The sequence below is a fragment of the Pelodiscus sinensis genome, chromosome 25, assembly GCF_052426305.1.
Source record: "Pelodiscus sinensis isolate ZL-2025 chromosome 25, ASM5242630v1, whole genome shotgun sequence".
NCBI lineage: Eukaryota > Metazoa > Chordata > Testudines > Trionychidae > Pelodiscus > Pelodiscus sinensis.
The window spans coordinates 7004147-7020755 of NC_143076.1; the positions used below are offsets into that span (position 1 = coordinate 7004147).

Genomic DNA, 16609 nt, shown 5'->3' on the forward strand with positions numbered 1-16609 from the left:
AAAGCATATTCCAGTTTCACGGATGCACGCGCTGCTTTGCAGTGCTGTTAGTTGGGAGAATTTGTTGGCTGTGGTAGAACGAGCCTCTAGTTGTTTTGTATAAAGCAGGGCAAATGCGGTTATACAAATGTAACAGGGGACCTGACATTCATTCGCATAATCAAGGGGTTTGGACAAATTACTCTCAATAAGACCCCAGCGGTCTGCAGAGTTCATATGCTCCAGCAGGGAAACACTGTTGAGTTTATTTGATGGGCTTATGCTTCGAGGACTTGACCGCGCAGAGTCAATTTCAGATCTAGGAGGGTGCAAATCCACTGGTCTCAGTAGGGTTGCACTGTTTATCTCAGGTCTGATGCTTATTTGCGTTCCACATTTAAATAACTAAAAATGCTCAGGGCACACACACAGCAGAACCAATCTGAAGGCCTATCTGCTGCAAGAGGGCTGCAGATTAGGCCTTAAAGGTGACCTTTGAAGGAAAACCAAGATTGAATTTTGATTTCTTTATGATCTATTTAAAAGACAGCTGGATTATGGGGACAAGGTAAGAAGTAGACACTTGCTTCATTTCACCAGTAAAATTGAGGTCACGTTTACCCTCGGAAAATTCTCTGGACACTGGGGCTACGTCTAGACTGGCATGATTTTCCGCAAATGCTTTTAACGGAAAACTTTTCAGTTAAAAGCATTTGCGGAAAAGAGCATCTAGATTGGCACGGATGCTTTTACACAAAAGCACTTTTTCAAGAAAAGCGTCCGTGGCCAATCTAGACGTGCTTTTCTGCAAAAAAGCCCCGATTGCTATTTTCGCGATCGGGACTTTTTTGTGCAAAATAAATCTGAGCTGTCTACACTGGCCCTTTTGTGCAAAAGCTTTTGTGCAAAAGGACTTTTGCCCGAACGGGAGCAGCATAGTATTTCCGCAAGAAGCACTGATTTCTTACATGAGATCGTCAGTGTTCTTGCGGAAATTCAAGCGGCCAGTGTAGACAGCTGGCAAGTTTTTCTGCAAAAGCAGCTGCTTTTGTGGAAAAACTTGCCAGTCTAGACACAGCCTGGAGAACTTGGAGGATTTTGACACCACCAATACTAAAATCTGATTGATGATTATTGTTCTTGCTTTTATTATTAAATCTAGTTAATGCAAATGTCCCACAAACAGACAAAATATTCGCTCTGCTAATTATTCACTATTCCACCAACAGCTGACAGAGCTTGGCAAACTTTTCTCTGAGATGCCATCAAGTCCTTCAGCAAAAGCAGAGATGACTAGACTTGATTTTCCTGCTACTTCTAATTACTTAAAACAAACAAAGGGGTGTATGTTGAAGAATAAATTAAATATATAAGGCTGCAGTGGTACATCATGAAGACATAACAAGGAACACCATTATATATATGTATAATTTCCTCTTCAGGACACCTTTAAAGGGAAACTGATAATTTTGACAGCAACCCAGATTTCTCATTTGAGGTGGAATCAAACTTTATGATCAGAGTTCCCTGTAAGCTGAATGCTTGGGTGGCCCCTCAGGAGCGATTCAAATGCTTCCCAGCTGATTAGCAGAGTGCCCACAGCTAGGTTTGTGTTTCTGGTGGTGGTACACATTCCTTGGTGCACGTAGAAAAATTATTCTGCACATGGATGGAAAAAATCTGCATATGGATAAAAAATTTAGCGGGAACATTGTTTATGATCAACAGAAATCCTTCTGCATAAACAACGACAAGTCCTGTGGCACCTTATAGACTAACAGATGTAGTGGAGCATAAGCTTTCGTGGGCAAAGACCCTCTTTGTGTATCTGACGAACACGGCTACCCCTCTGATAGAAATCCTTCTGTTATGGCATCTTTTCAATTCCAGTCAAACAGCTTTATGGATTTAGCCCTATCCGCCCATCAGAGAAGTGGTGGTGGAGGGGGGTCCAGGGTGTGTGTTAAGGTTGTCTCTAACATGCAAGGCGTGTGCACTAAAGCGCTGGCTGAGGAGAAGAAAGTGAAGCAAAGGCAAAGCCGCCTTTCCAGGCATGAGAGAGAGTGGTTTCATTGTTTCATTCTCAAACAAAGCTGGTAGCGTGAAAAGAAACGTCTTTGTTTTATGCAATCAAAGGGAGTGATTCTAGACAATGACCTTTGTTATTAAAACATATGATCTCTAATCAGTGTCCAATTTCAGTGCCTTTGTTATTTCCAATTACCTCATTGTTGCTGGGGGCTGGGCGTTCTCCCCAGTTGTAGGTGTTAACCTCTCTACTTTTAGCCAATTCCCACCTCAGTGCCCTTCCCTTGCCCGCCTGGGGCCAGCTTTGTGCCGCCGTTCAGCAAAGACATCCCTACACGTAGCCGACGCGCTACAGGGCGAGCACAGCCCAGTCTGGAAGGGGACGTGGATGAAAGCGCTTTGCAGCAGCCGCTCGTCCAGTCCGGTTGGTGCCAGCGGCTACAGGGAGCCACAGAAGATGAATGTTCAGCGGGCAGGGGATGCGTCCAGTCTCAGCTTCCTCCTCCTTGGATGTGTTTCGTTAGCACAAACCCCACCCCACCGTTTAACCGCTGCTGACAGGATTGGGCCCGGGATACAGAGAGAGATGGGGTGTTGGGTGGCCTGTGCCAGCACGAGGGCTCGGCCAGACTGGAGACACCCCCTCCTGTGGGGGGAAGCGGTGGGGCTGGCCTGCCGAAGCGACCGGTTACTGGATTACTGCATTGCAGCCCCATTCAACGCTGCCCGAAACATGCCTGCGGGTAGACGGGCTGAGGGGGCTTGGCGGGCATTTTTAAAGCCGTCACGGGACGTAGTGGGGACCGGTTTCAGGGCGCCACAAACCTATGGAGGGGCGTGATAGGGGGGGCCAGTGGGGTCTCCGCAAGACGAGGCAGGTGAGCCGGGGATGAGTGAGGGGTGTGGCAGGGGCTTTGTCTCAGGGCTCCTCGAGCCTTTGGGGCCGTGGCAGGGGCATCTTTCAGGTGTCCGCAAGACTAGGGGTGTGGGCAGGGGGCGTGTCTCAGCGTTCCTCTATACTGTGGTAGTGTGGGGGTGGGGGGGGGACTGGGGGGACGGGAGGCATGTGACTGGTGTGTTGTCCAGGTTTCCTCAAGTCTATGGGGATGTGGCAGGGGAGTATCTCAGCTTTCATCCCAATTATGGGGGTGGTGGTGGTGGGGGGGCATATCCCGACTGCCTCAAGACTATGGGGGGGGGGTGTGGGGGGGGGGGGCACGTGTCGAGGTGTGGCTGCCAGGTTTCCTCAAGACTATAGGGTCATGGCAAGAGTGTGTCGGGGTGAGTCTTTCAGGTTTCCTCAATACTAGGGGGGATGGTGTGTGTGGGGTATCGGGGGGTGTCTTCCAGGTTTCCCCAAGAATATAGGGGCATGGCGGGGGGGTGGGGGCTGGGGCATGTCTGTCAGCTTTCCTCAAGATGATGGGGGGTGGGAGCGGTGGAGATGTGGAGGCTGGGGGGTGAGGATGTGGCCGGCCTGTTTCCTCAAGCGTGTGGGTATGTGGGGGGGGGGTATAGCAGGGGCATATCTAAGCTTTTATCTAGACTATGGAGGGGAGGCATGGCCGGGGTGGGCGGGGGAGGGCATCTTCCAGATTTCCTCAAGCCTATAGGGGCGTGGTGGGGGTGTGTCTTCCAGGTTTCCTCAAGACTATGGGGGGTGTGGCGGGGGCGTACCAGGGGTGTGTCTTCCAGGTTTCCTCAAGACTATGGGGGCGTGACGGGGGCGTGGCAGAGGCGTGTCTTCCAGGTTTCCTCAAGCCTATGGGGGCGTGGCGGGGGCGTGTCAGGGGTGTGTCTTCCAAGTTTCCTCAAGATTATGGGGTGGGCGTGGGGGGGGCGTGTCAGGGGTGTGTCTTCCAGGCTTCCCCAAGATTATGAGGGGGCGTGTCAGGGGCGTGACTTCCAGGTTTCCTCAAGACTATGGGGGCGTGGCAGGGGTGTGTCTTCCAGGTTTTCTCAAGCCCATGAGGACGTGGCGGGGGCGTGTCAGGGGTGTGTCTTCCAGGTTTCCTGAGGACTATGGGGGCATGGCGGGGGAGTATCAGGGGTGTGTCTTGCAGGTTTCCTCAAGACTACTGGGTGTGTGGCGGGGGCGTGTCAGGGGTGTGTCTTCCAGGTTTCCTCAAGACTACTGGGTGTGTGGCGGGGGCGTGTCAGGGGTGTGTCTTCCAGGTTTCCTCAAGACTGCTGGGGGCGTGGCGGGGGCGTGTCATAGGTGTGCCTTCCAGGTTTCCTCAAGACTACTGGGGGCGTGGCGGGGGCGTGTCAGGGGTGTGTCTTCCAGGTTTCCTCAGGACTATGGGGGGGGGCATGGCGGGGGCGTATCAGGGGTGTGTCTTGCAGGTTTCCTCAAGACTATGGGGGCGTGGCGGGGAGCGTGTCAGGGGTGTGCCTTCCAGGTTTCCTCAAGACTACGGGAGGGTGTGGCGGCGGCGTGTCAGGGGTGTGTCTTCCAGGTTTCCTCAAGACCATGGGGGCGTGGCGGGGTCGTGTCAGGGGTGTGTCTTCCAGGTTTCCTCAAGACTATGGGGGCGTGGTGGGGGTGTGTCAGGGGTGTGTCTTCCAGGTTTCCTCAAGACTATGGGGGCGTGGCGGGGGTGTGTCTTCCAGGTTTCCTCAAGACTGCTGGGGGCGTGTCAGGGGTGTGTCTTCCAGATTTCCTCAAGCCTATAGGGGCGTGGCAGAGGCGTGTCTTCCAGGTTTCCTCAAGCCTATGGGGGCGTGGCGGGGGCGTGTCAGGGGTGTGTCTTCCAAGTTTCCTCAAGATTATGGGGTGGGCGTGGGGGGGCGTGTCAGGGGTGTGTCTTCCAGGCTTCCCCAAGATTATGAGGGGGCGTGTCACGGGCGTGACTTCCAGGTTTCCTCAAGACTATGGGGGCGTGGCAGGGGTGTGTCTTCCAGGTTTTCTCAAGCCCATGAGGACGTGGCGGGGGCGTGTCAGGGGTGTGTTTTCCAGGTTTCCTCAAGACTACTGGGGGTGTGGCGGGGGCGTGTCATAGGTGTGCCTTCCAGGTTTCCTCAAGACTACTGGGGGCGTGGCGGGGGCGTGTCAGGGGTGTGTCTTCCAGGTTTCCTCAGGACTATGGGGGGGGGCATGGCGGGGGCGTATCAGGGGTGTGTCTTGCAGGTTTCCTCAAGACTATGGGGGCGTGGCGGGGAGCGTGTCAGGGGTGTGCCTTCCAGGTTTCCTCAAGACTACGGGAGGGTGTGGCGGGGGCGTGTCAGGGGTGTGTCTTCCAGGTTTCCTCAAGACCATGGGGGCGTGGCGGGGGCGTGTCAGGGGTGTGTCTTCCAGGTTTCCTCAAGACTATGGGGGCGTGGTGGGGGCGTGTCAGGGGTGTGTCTTCCAGGTTTCCTCAAGACTACGGGAGGGTGTGGCGGGGGCGTGTCAGGGGTGTGTCTTCCAGGTTTCCTCAAGACCATGGGGGCGTGGCGGGGGCGTGTCAGAGGTGTGTCTTCCAGGTTTCCTCAAGACCATGGGGGCGTGCCGGGGGCGTGTCAGGGGTGTGTCTTCCAGGTTTCCTCAAGGCTATGGGGGCGTGGCGGGGGGGCGTGTCAGGTGTGTGTCTTCCAGGTTTCCTCAAGACTACTGGGGGTGTGGCGGGGGCGTGTCAGGGGTGTGTCTTGCAGGTTTCCTCAAGACTATGGGGGCGTGGCGGGGGTGTGTCTGGGGTGTGTCTTCCAGGTTTCCTCAAGACTGCTGGGGGCGTGGCGGGGGCGTGTCAGGGGTGTGTCTTCCAGGTTTCCTCAAGACTACTGGGGGTGTGGCGGGGGCGTGTCAGGGGTGTGTCTTCCAGGTTTCCTCAAGACTGCTGTGGGCGTGGCGGGGGCGAGTCAGGGGTGTGTCTTCCAGGTTTCCTCAAGACTATGGGGGGTGTGGCGGGGGTGTGTCAGGGGTGTGTCTTCCAGGTTTCCTCAAGACTACTGGGGGTGTGGCGGGGGCGTGTCAGGGGTGTGTCTTCCAGGTTTCCTCAAGACTACTGGGGGCGTGGCGGGGGCGCGTCAGGGGTGTGTCTTCCAGGTTTCCTCAAGACCATGGGGGCGTGGCGGGGGCGTGTCAGAGGTGTGTCTTCCAGGTTTCCTCAAGACCATGGGGGCGTGGCAGGGGCGTGTCAGAGGTGTGTCTTCCAGGTTTCCTCAAGACTATGGGGGGTGTGGCGGGGGCGTGTCAGGGGTGTGTCTTCCAGGTTTCCTCAACACTACTGGGGGTGTGGCGGGGGCGTGTCAGGGGTGTGTCTTCCAAGTTTCCTCAAGACTACGGGGGGTGTGGTGGGGGTGTGTCTTCCAGGTTTCCCCAAGACTGCCAGGGGCGTGGCGGGGGCGTGTCTTCCAGGTTTCCTCAAGACTACTGGGGGCGTGTCGGGGGCGTGTCAGAGCTGTGTCTTCCAGGTTTCCTCAAGACCATGCGGGCGTGGCGGGGGCGTGTCAGGGGTGTGTCTTCCAGGTTTCCTCAAGACTATGGGGGCGTGGCGGGGGTGTGTCAGGGGTGTGTCTTCCAGGTTTCCTCAAGACTGCTGGGGGCGTGGCGGGGGCGTGTCAGGGGTGTGTCTTCCAGGTTTCCTCAAGACTACTGGGGGCGTGGCGGGGGCGTGTCAGGGGTGTGTCTTCCAGGTTTCCTCAGGACTATGGGGGGGGGGCATGGCGGGGGCGTATCAGGGGTGTGTCTTGCAGGTTTCCTCAAGACTATGGGGGCGTGGCGGGGAGCGTGTCAGGGGTGTGCCTTCCAGGTTTCCTCAAGACTACGGGAGGGTGTGGCGGCGGCGTGTCAGGGGTGTGTCTTCCAGGTTTCCTCAAGACCATGGGGGCGTGGCGGGGTCGTGTCAGGGGTGTGTCTTCCAGGTTTCCTCAAGACTATGGGGGCGTGGTGGGGGTGTGTCAGGGGTGTGTCTTCCAGGTTTCCTCAAGACTATGGGGGCGTGGCGGGGGTGTGTCTTCCAGGTTTCCTCAAGACTGCTGGGGGCGTGTCAGGGGTGTGTCTTCCAGATTTCCTCAAGCCTATAGGGGCGTGGCAGAGGCGTGTCTTCCAGGTTTCCTCAAGCCTATGGGGGCGTGGCGGGGGCGTGTCAGGGGTGTGTCTTCCAAGTTTCCTCAAGATTATGGGGTGGGCGTGGGGGGGCGTGTCAGGGGTGTGTCTTCCAGGCTTCCCCAAGATTATGAGGGGGCGTGTCACGGGCGTGACTCCCAGGTTTCCTCAAGACTATGGGGGCGTGGCAGGGGTGTGTCTTCCAGGTTTTCTCAAGCCCATGAGGACGTGGCGGGGGCGTGTCAGGGGTGTGTTTTCCAGGTTTCCTCAAGACTACTGGGGGTGTGGCGGGGGCGTGTCATAGGTGTGCCTTCCAGGTTTCCTCAAGACTACTGGGGGCGTGGCGGGGGCGTGTCAGGGGTGTGTCTTCCAGGTTTCCTCAGGACTATGGGGGGGGGGCATGGCGGGGGCGTATCAGGGGTGTGTCTTGCAGGTTTCCTCAAGACTATGGGGGCGTGGCGGGGAGCGTGTCAGGGGTGTGCCTTCCAGGTTTCCTCAAGACTACGGGAGGGTGTGGCGGGGGCGTGTCAGGGGTGTGTCTTCCAGGTTTCCTCAAGACCATGGGGGCGTGGCGGGGGCGTGTCAGGGGTGTGTCTTCCAGGTTTCCTCAAGACTATGGGGGCGTGGTGGGGGCGTGTCAGGGGTGTGTCTTCCAGGTTTCCTCAAGACTACGGGAGGGTGTGGCGGGGGCGTGTCAGGGGTGTGTCTTCCAGGTTTCCTCAAGACCATGGGGGCGTGGCGGGGGCGTGTCAGGTGTGTGTCTTCCAGGTTTCCTCAAGACCATGGGGGCGTGCCGGGGGCGTGTCAGGGGTGTGTCTTCCAGGTTTCCTCAAGGCTATGGGGGCGTGGCGGGGGGGCGTGTCAGGTGTGTGTCTTCCAGGTTTCCTCAAGACTATGGGGGGTGTGGCGGGGGCGTGTCAGGGGTGTGTCTTCCAGGTTTCCTCAACACTACTGGGGGTGTGGCGGGGGCGTGTCAGGGGTGTGTCTTCCAAGTTTCCTCAAGACTACGGGGGGTGTGGTGGGGGTGTGTCTTCCAGGTTTCCCCAAGACTGCCAGGGGCGTGGCGGGGGCGTGTCTTCCAGGTTTCCTCAAGACTACTGGGGGCGTGTCGGGGGCGTGTCAGAGCTGTGTCTTCCAGGTTTCCTCAAGACCATGCGGGCGTGGCGGGGGCGTGTCAGGGGTGTGTCTTCCAGGTTTCCTCAAGACTATGGGGGCGTGGCGGGGGTGTGTCAGGGGTGTGTCTTCCAGGTTTCCTCAAGACTGCTGGGGGCGTGGCGGGGGCGTGTCAGGGGTGTGTCTTCCAGGTTTCCTCAAGACTACTGGGGGCGTGGCGGGGGCGTGTCAGGGGTGTGTCTTCCAGGTTTCCTCAGGACTATGGGGGGGGGCATGGCGGGGGCGTATCAGGGGTGTGTCTTGCAGGTTTCCTCAAGACTATGGGGGCGTGGCGGGGAGCGTGTCAGGGGTGTGCCTTCCAGGTTTCCTCAAGACTACGGGAGGGTGTGGCGGCGGCGTGTCAGGGGTGTGTCTTCCAGGTTTCCTCAAGACCATGGGGGCGTGGCGGGGTCGTGTCAGGGGTGTGTCTTCCAGGTTTCCTCAAGACTATGGGGGCGTGGTGGGGGTGTGTCAGGGGTGTGTCTTCCAGGTTTCCTCAAGACTATGGGGGCGTGGCGGGGGTGTGTCTTCCAGGTTTCCTCAAGACTGCTGGGGGCGTGTCAGGGGTGTGTCTTCCAGATTTCCTCAAGCCTATAGGGGCGTGGCAGAGGCGTGTCTTCCAGGTTTCCTCAAGCCTATGGGGGCGTGGCGGGGGCGTGTCAGGGGTGTGTCTTCCAAGTTTCCTCAAGATTATGGGGTGGGCGTGGGGGGGCGTGTCAGGGGTGTGTCTTCCAGGCTTCCCCAAGATTATGAGGGGGCGTGTCACGGGCGTGACTCCCAGGTTTCCTCAAGACTATGGGGGCGTGGCAGGGGTGTGTCTTCCAGGTTTTCTCAAGCCCATGAGGACGTGGCGGGGGCGTGTCAGGGGTGTGTTTTCCAGGTTTCCTCAAGACTACTGGGGGTGTGGCGGGGGCGTGTCATAGGTGTGCCTTCCAGGTTTCCTCAAGACTACTGGGGGCGTGGCGGGGGCGTGTCAGGGGTGTGTCTTCCAGGTTTCCTCAGGACTATGGGGGGGGGGCATGGCGGGGGCGTATCAGGGGTGTGTCTTGCAGGTTTCCTCAAGACTATGGGGGCGTGGCGGGGAGCGTGTCAGGGGTGTGCCTTCCAGGTTTCCTCAAGACTACGGGAGGGTGTGGCGGGGGCGTGTCAGGGGTGTGTCTTCCAGGTTTCCTCAAGACTACGGGAGGGTGTGGCGGCGGCGTGTCAGGGGTGTGTCTTCCAGGTTTCCTCAAGACCATGGGGGCGTGGCGGGGTCGTGTCAGGGGTGTGTCTTCCAGGTTTCCTCAAGACTATGGGGGCGTGGTGGGGGTGTGTCAGGGGTGTGTCTTCCAGGTTTCCTCAAGACTATGGGGGCGTGGCGGGGGTGTGTCTTCCAGGTTTCCTCAAGACTGCTGGGGGCGTGTCAGGGGTGTGTCTTCCAGATTTCCTCAAGCCTATAGGGGCGTGGCAGAGGCGTGTCTTCCAGGTTTCCTCAAGCCTATGGGGGCGTGGCGGGGGCGTGTCAGGGGTGTGTCTTCCAAGTTTCCTCAAGATTATGGGGTGGGCGTGGGGGGGCGTGTCAGGGGTGTGTCTTCCAGGCTTCCCCAAGATTATGAGGGGGCGTGTCACGGGCGTGACTCCCAGGTTTCCTCAAGACTATGGGGGCGTGGCAGGGGTGTGTCTTCCAGGTTTTCTCAAGCCCATGAGGACGTGGCGGGGGCGTGTCAGGGGTGTGTTTTCCAGGTTTCCTCAAGACTACTGGGGGTGTGGCGGGGGCGTGTCATAGGTGTGCCTTCCAGGTTTCCTCAAGACTACTGGGGGCGTGGCGGGGGCGTGTCAGGGGTGTGTCTTCCAGGTTTCCTCAGGACTATGGGGGGGGGGCATGGCGGGGGCGTATCAGGGGTGTGTCTTGCAGGTTTCCTCAAGACTATGGGGGCGTGGCGGGGAGCGTGTCAGGGGTGTGCCTTCCAGGTTTCCTCAAGACTACGGGAGGGTGTGGCGGGGGCGTGTCAGGGGTGTGTCTTCCAGGTTTCCTCAAGACCATGGGGGCGTGGCGGGGGCGTGTCAGGGGTGTGTCTTCCAGGTTTCCTCAAGACTATGGGGGCGTGGTGGGGGCGTGTCAGGGGTGTGTCTTCCAGGTTTCCTCAAGACTACGGGAGGGTGTGGCGGGGGCGTGTCAGGGGTGTGTCTTCCAGGTTTCCTCAAGACCATGGGGGCGTGGCGGGGGCGTGTCAGGTGTGTGTCTTCCAGGTTTCCTCAAGACCATGGGGGCGTGCCGGGGGCGTGTCAGGGGTGTGTCTTCCAGGTTTCCTCAAGGCTATGGGGGCGTGGCGGGGGGGCGTGTCAGGTGTGTGTCTTCCAGGTTTCCTCAAGACTACGGGGGGTGTGGCGGGGGCGTGTCAGGGGTGTGTCTTGCAGGTTTCCTCAAGACTATGGGGGCGTGGCGGGGGTGTGTCTGGGGTGTGTCTTCCAGGTTTCCTCAAGACTGCTGGGGGCGTGGCGGGGGCGTGTCAGGGGTGTGTCTTCCAGGTTTCCTCAAGACTACTGGGGGTGTGGCGGGGGCGTGTCAGGGGTGTGTCTTCCAGGTTTCCTCAAGACTGCTGTGGGCGTGGCGGGGGCGTGTCAGGGGTGTGTCTTCCAGGTTTCCTCAAGACTATGGGGGGTGTGGCGGGGGTGTGTCAGGGGTGTGTCTTCCAGGTTTCCTCAAGACTACTGGGGGTGTGGCGGGGGCGTGTCAGGGGTGTGTCTTCCAGGTTTCCTCAAGACTACTGGGGGCGTGGCGGGGGCGCGTCAGGGGTGTGTCTTCCAGGTTTCCTCAAGACCATGGGGGCGTGGCGGGGGCGTGTCAGAGGTGTGTCTTCCAGGTTTCCTCAAGACCATGGGGGCGTGGCAGGGGCGTGTCAGAGGTGTGTCTTCCAGGTTTCCTCAAGACTATGGGGGGTGTGGCGGGGGCGTGTCAGGGGTGTGTCTTCCAGGTTTCCTCAACACTACTGGGGGTGTGGCGGGGGCGTGTCAGGGGTGTGTCTTCCAAGTTTCCTCAAGACTACGGGGGGTGTGGTGGGGGTGTGTCTTCCAGGTTTCCCCAAGACTGCCAGGGGCGTGGCGGGGGCGTGTCTTCCAGGTTTCCTCAAGACTACTGGGGGCGTGTCGGGGGCGTGTCAGAGCTGTGTCTTCCAGGTTTCCTCAAGACCATGCGGGCGTGGCGGGGGCGTGTCAGGGGTGTGTCTTCCAGGTTTCCTCAAGACTATGGGGGCGTGGCGGGGGTGTGTCAGGGGTGTGTCTTCCAGGTTTCCTCAAGACTGCTGGGGGCGTGGCGGGGGCGTGTCAGGGGTGTGTCTTCCAGGTTTCCTCAAGACTATGGGGGGTGTGGCGGGGGCGTGTCAGGGGTGTGTCTTCCAGGTTTCCTCAAGACCATGGGGGCGTGGCGGGGGCGTGTCAGGGGTGTGTCTTCCAGGTTTCCTCAAGACTGCTGGGGGCGTGGCGGGGGCGTGTCAGGGGTGTGTCTTCCAGGTTTCCTCAAGACTATGGGGGGTGTGGCGGGGGCGTGTCAGGGGTGTGTCTTCCAGGTTTCCTCAAAACTACTGGGGGTGTGGCGGGGGCGTGTCAGGGGTGTGTCTTCCAAGTTTCCTCAAGACTACGGGGGGTGTGGTGGGGGTGTGTCTTCCAGGTTTCCTCAAGACTGCCAGGGGCGTGTCTTCCAGGTTTCCTCAAGACTACTGGGGGCGTGTCGGGGGCGTGCCTTCCAGGTTTCCTCGCGACTATGGGGGCGTGTCAGGGGTGTGTCTTCTAGGTTTCCTCAAGACTACCAGGGGCGTGGCGGGGGCGTGTCAGGGGTGTGTCTTCCAGGTTTCCTCAGGACTACTGGGGGCGTGTCAGGGGTGTGCCTTCCAGGTTTCCTCGCGACTGTGGGGGCGTGGTGGGGGCATGTCAGGGGTGTGTCTTCCAGGTTTCCTCAAGACTACCGGGGGCGTGGCGGGGGCGTGTCTTCCAGGCTTCCTCAAGACTGCTGGGGGCGTGTCAGGGGTGTGCCTTCCAGGTTTCCTCAAGACTACTGGGGGCGTGGCGGGGGTGTGTCAGGGGTGTGCCTTCCAGGTTTCCTCGAGACTATGGGGGCGTGGCGGGGGCGTGTCAGGGGTGTGTCTTCCAAGTTTCCTCAAGACTACTGGGGGCGTGGCAGGGGCGTGGCAGGGGTGTGCCTTCCAGGTTTCCTCGCAACTATGGGGGCGTGGCGGGGGTGTGTCAGGGGTGTGTCTTCCAGGTTTCCTCAAGACTACTGGGGGCGTGGCGGGGGCGTGTCAGGGGTGTGTCTTCCAGGTTTCCTCAAGACTACTGGGGGCGTGGCGGGGGCGTGTCTTCCAGGTTTCCTCAAGACTACTGGGGGCGTGGCGGGGGCGTGTCAGGGGTGTGCCTTCCAGGTTTCCTCGAGACTATGGGGGGGGGGGCGTGTCAGGGGTGTGTCGTCCAGGTTTCCTCAAGACTACTGGGGGTGTGTCAGGGGTGTGTCTTCCAGGTTTCCTCTAGACTATGGGGGGTATGGCGGGGGCGTGTCAGGGGTGTGTCTTCCAGGTTTCCTCAGGACTATGGGGGGGCATGGTGGGGGCATATCAGGGGTGTGTCTTCCAGGTTTCCTCAAGACTATGGGGGGGGTGTCGTCCAGGTTTCCTCAAGACTATGGGGGGGGTGTCGTCCAGGTTTCCTCAAGACTACAGGGGGCATGGCAGGGGCCATGGTGAGGGTGTGGCAGGAACAGTATGGGATGTGTCACGGAGAATGTGCTAGGTTTCCTCCAACCATGCCAGTGTGGCAGTCGTATGTTTCAGGTTTCTCAAGGCTTTTGGTGTGGCATCTGCTCTTAACCCCCCCCCCCCGTGTACCTGCTACCCCCAAACTCTGTGCCCTGCCGTGTGTATTCTCATTCTAACCCCATTCCTACCCCTTTCCTTAAGCCTTTTTTCTCCTCCTTCTCCCAGCATAGCCCATCCTTTTTCCCTCTCTTCCCCCACCCCTCTTTTGCCCCTCCCCTCCAACCCTGCAACAGCCAGGGGGTCAGCGCCTGGGGTGGGGGTGTCTTGTGAGGCTGTCTGGAGGATGGGTGCTTGGGCCCAACAATGCAGGTATTTCAGCCACGCTCAATGGAAGTAGCACTGGGTTCTTGACTTGGAGCAGGATAACTTTTAATGCACATTAGGAATCAGCCACTTTTGTCAGAGAGAGGTGCAGGCGGCCTGTCCCCTCCGGCAGGGCTGTGGCGAAATGAAGCACTGTCACTTTTCTTCCCTCGAGGAACCTGGAGTCCTTCCTTGCCCTCTTCTCCAGAGGCAGGGGCAAAGCAGGACCAGCCCGCCTCCGGCATTGGGGAGTGGAAAAGGAGGCCGCTTTGCAAAGGAACAAGTTGTTAGGTTGATTTTCCTTTTACGGGGGGGGGGGCAGGGGAGACAGAACTCACCTCTCAGAGCAGCCTAAAGGGGGAAGCTGCCCCTCCTGCCACCCCGAGCACCCGGACAGGTTGGCCCCGTCCATCAGCAGCCGCTGGGCATGGTCCCTCTGCCGGATCTGCTGCAACGGGAGCTGCGGCTGGGGGAAGGAACGAGTGGCTGCAGGAGGGCAGACGTACAGTGGCTGCTGAAGCAGAGCAATCTGCAGGGGGGAACAGTGGGGCTTGGAGCCTCACCCTGTGCCCCCTCCCCTTCCCTTTCTCCCTGACTAGCTGGGAAGGTGGTTGAGGCTCTGAATTCCTGCAACTGTCCACAGAAGACTGTGGCTATGCCCCAAATAGAAGAAGGGGAGGAAGTGGCCTAAGGGAGGACTCTGCTGGGAGGGTTCTTCTTCCCATCCCTCATCCCTGGCCACCTGAGAGATCTTGCAAGGTTCTGGCCCCTGGTTTTCCAATGGCTTACCTGCTTGGTTCCTGGCTGCTAGTCCCTGCTGGCTCCCCAACAGCCTGGGAAGGAAATGCAGACAGAGGACCATTCACACCAGGCGGAGGGACTGCAAAGGCTCTTAGGGTACGTCTAGACTACCGGATTTTGTCGACAGAAGTTTTGTCGACAGTATCTGTCGACAAAACTTCTGTCGACAAAGAGCGTTCAGACACATTGAGTTCTATCGACAGAGCAAGCTGCTTTGTCGACAGAACCCCGTAGTCTAGACGCAACCCTACAGGCAATAACACCTTCTGTCGACAGAACTCTGTCGACAGAAGGCGTTATGCCTCGTAAAATGAGGTTTACCAGCGTCGACAAAACTGCCGAGTTCTGTCGACGTTATGTCGACAGAACTCAGTGGTAGTGTAGACGCTGGTATAGTTTTGTCGACAAAAGTCCACTTTTGTCGACAAAACTCAGTAGTCTAGACACACCCTTATTGGGTAGCACTGTCCACCCATGTGGCACAGGTGAAAATAACACCACATGATCAAGAGAGCCCTGTGTATAAAGCCAGGCCGCTACAAAGCTACTTTTTAAACGGGGGGAAAAAATCCCTTCTCCTCAGCATTTTCAGAACATTTAGACTCTAGAAAGTTGTGAACAAAGGAGCGAGACAGACAGGAACAATAGCGAAGGTTACTGAGCCGCAGCTAATCAGATTTCAGAAGCCAAGATAAAGGAGCTGGGGAGAACATGAGATTGGGTAAAAATAAACAAGATGCAGCAGAATGAAGACGGCTCCAAACTGTGAGTAAGATCAAGTGGAACAAGCAGCAGCATTACTCTGTAATCTGAAAAGCAGCAAGTGCAGCTAGCAGCCACAGCGGGAGAGAAAACAAAGCAGAACCCCCAGCTCTTGACCCAAAAGGAATCACCCCCTCCAAAAAAGTAATAAAATAAATCAATATCTGCCCCATCTTACTGCATCAACTGAAGTATTCTTGAGCAGAGGAGAAAAATAGAAATTCCATGAGATCCAGCATAGGGGGAAAAAAACAGGTTGAAATGTCAATTCTAGCCCATTCATATTGTGTCTCCACTCAACTCCAGCTCTTTGTGGAAGGAAAGAAAAAGACTAGACTAAAACCCAAGAGCTCGCGTTGGCTCCTGGCACACAGCAACGTTAGCGGGTGTACAGTATGGGGTTCTTTGGCTGCTGTGGCTTGGGCTGTGTTTGTACCGTTCACAAAGGCACAGCACAGCACTAGCGGTGTTCCGAACCTGGAGAGCCCAGGGGAGAACACAGGCCGACTTCCTTTTCTTTCCAAATTAAAAGCCAAAACCAACGCTAGTGAGCCATGCCCCAGACGTGGCAGGAACGACACGTGTGTATCAGGCTCTGGCACCGTTCCTGTCATCACCTTTTTGCAGGAAAGCAACGCGGCAGATTCTAGGTGCAAGTTTTGGAATTAAATCAGTTGGCCCAAAAGGAAGTAACTTCCTTACAATTCACTTTGGATTTCAGGGAGGACGACGAGGTGTGTGGGGTGGGGAAGGACTATCCAATAGGATCTTCTTTCATCTCTTTAAGCCTCTAACTTTCTGGTGCTAAGTAGAGATTGGTGCGAATCGCAGCATTAACCTGATTTCCGAACGACAGAAAATCAGGGGTCCCCAGGCAAATGCCAGGACTTGGGGCTCTATCATGAGCCAAACTAACATCAAATGGAGGTCAAGGGATATGAAGCCAACTCTGTGTAGCACCGACAGGCAGAACCGAAATCTCTGGAGCCAGAGCCTCTACAGCTTTGAGCTACAAGCCAGCTGGCTCTCAGCTAGGGCTGTTCGAGGAAACGCATGCGTGGTCTAAGTGCCACTGCCAGGCACAGTGAACCCCACCCAGCAGGTTGCATGTGCCCCTTTACAGTGAGCACAGCTACTCCCTGGATTTCGGGAGTGCTCTGAATTCCGACCCGACTCTAAAGGCTCGGAGGCAAAACAACCCCTTTCTAAACACACACTCACAAACAGCGCACTGGCTTCAGCTGCTAAATCGGTGAGTCATATTGAAAGTGCCTTGAACTCAAACTGAGACGAAGGGGAGGGGGATAGTTCCAATCAGAAATGGTTAAGCAAATTATTGCCAGGGGATTTCTTTTCCCCTCTGCAGCAAGAACTCTGGAGAGCTTTCCATTTCCTTCCCAAATACATTTTCACATCTCCGATTTAGTTACGGAGGAGTGGAGTGAATCAGTCTCTTCCTTTTTCTGGCTGACAGCAGCGCAATCAGTTACATTTTCCGAAACCTGCAAAATGTCAACATATTAGAAAAATATGCAGACATTTCACATTTCATTTCTGATGAGTGGCCCCCCCCCTCCTTTCCCGAATCATTGCCATCTGGTTATTAGTCCTAGCGTTCCGAGTTCTGATGCCGTCAAATCGACGTTTGCTAATGTCAGCAGAGCCTTGGAGTTTTGCAGCTTGGCAGTGTCTCTGTCTTTATTGTGATGATCCGACTGGAATTAGCTTTTTCTGATAGAGCATTACAAGGCTCTCACTGTACCGTGCACCAACT

At 57.2% G+C, this 16609-nt stretch overlaps 1 protein-coding gene and 1 long non-coding RNA gene across 4 annotated transcripts in view; one reads left to right on the forward strand and one right to left on the reverse strand.

Moving 5' to 3' along the window:
* The window catches only part of OPCML (opioid binding protein/cell adhesion molecule like), a 1015531-nt gene that overhangs the window by 981058 nt on the left and 17864 nt on the right, over window positions 1-16609 (forward strand). The gene's annotated exons all lie outside the window — the stretch shown is intronic.
* Window positions 13124-16609, reverse strand: part of LOC142824449 (uncharacterized) — a 55627-nt gene continuing 52141 nt past the window's right edge. For both annotated transcript variants that reach the window (XR_012899326.2, XR_016347843.1), the window contains exons 3-5: window positions 14062-14105; window positions 13611-13738; window positions 13124-13539 (exon numbers count right to left, since the gene is read on the reverse strand). This is a non-coding gene — a long non-coding RNA (uncharacterized LOC142824449). The remainder of the gene's footprint in view (window positions 13540-13610; window positions 13739-14061; window positions 14106-16609) is intronic.